Raw genomic sequence first — 903 nt, 5'->3', positions numbered from 1 at the left:
CTGTATGGTGCCGGACTGACGCATATGTTGGTAAGTGTGATTGAATGATCTCTGAGAAGATGACGACCCCCCACAACCCCCCATCTCTGACTCTCTCTCCCTCTCTCTCTGACTCTCTCTCTTTCTCTCTCTCTCTCTCTCTCTCTCTCTCTCTCTCTCTCTCTCTCTCTCTCTCTCTCCCCCGCTTGGAGCGGATCAAGCGCTGCTGCAGCATCTGCCTCAATGCTGCACGCGCTGTCCGCATTCAAATCACGCATACATCACTGTGAAAAATGTATAAAAAACACCCGCATATTGGGTGTTCCTGAAAGGATTGGGCTACAATATTGAAAATAGGATTATTCACTATTTGAATGGCACATTATTTGCAGTCTGCAGTCTGCAGTCCGGCCTTCCCTCGGCTGCAGGAGCAGTCCCATCATCGATATGTTTTTTTTTCTCCACAAAAGCCTGAGCCGCTTGTGAAACAACACTGTCTCCAGGGAGGATGGACGCGCTCTCAAATCACGACTCCACACACACAGGCAACATACATCCCATAATATAGACATTGGGCTGGTCTAGATGAAGATGCTTATTACCTTACCGTGTCGGTGCGTTTAAAAAAGATGAAAAAAATCCGCCGAAAATGACATTCAACGCAAGGTCAAGCAGCGTGCGGGATCCCCGCGCGTGGAGGACTGCGCTCGGTCTCTATGAGCGGATGAACGGCTCCGGGTCCAGCGTGAATTCAACGGGCCGCGGAATAAACGGCGATGGCATGAATTCCTCGTCCAGGGGCCACACTGGGATCCACGGCGCGGCTGCTTCCACGAATCCTCCTCCGAGCCCTCACGGAGAATACACCTCACACTTCCGACCGCTCTTTCAAAATAAAAACGCACGAACGCTGTCTTTCCTTCC

Source organism: Taurulus bubalis (genome assembly GCF_910589615.1).
Source record: "Taurulus bubalis genome assembly, chromosome: 12".
NCBI classification, from domain to species: Eukaryota; Metazoa; Chordata; class Actinopteri; order Perciformes; family Cottidae; genus Taurulus; species Taurulus bubalis.
This window is presented reverse-complemented; position numbering follows the sequence as displayed.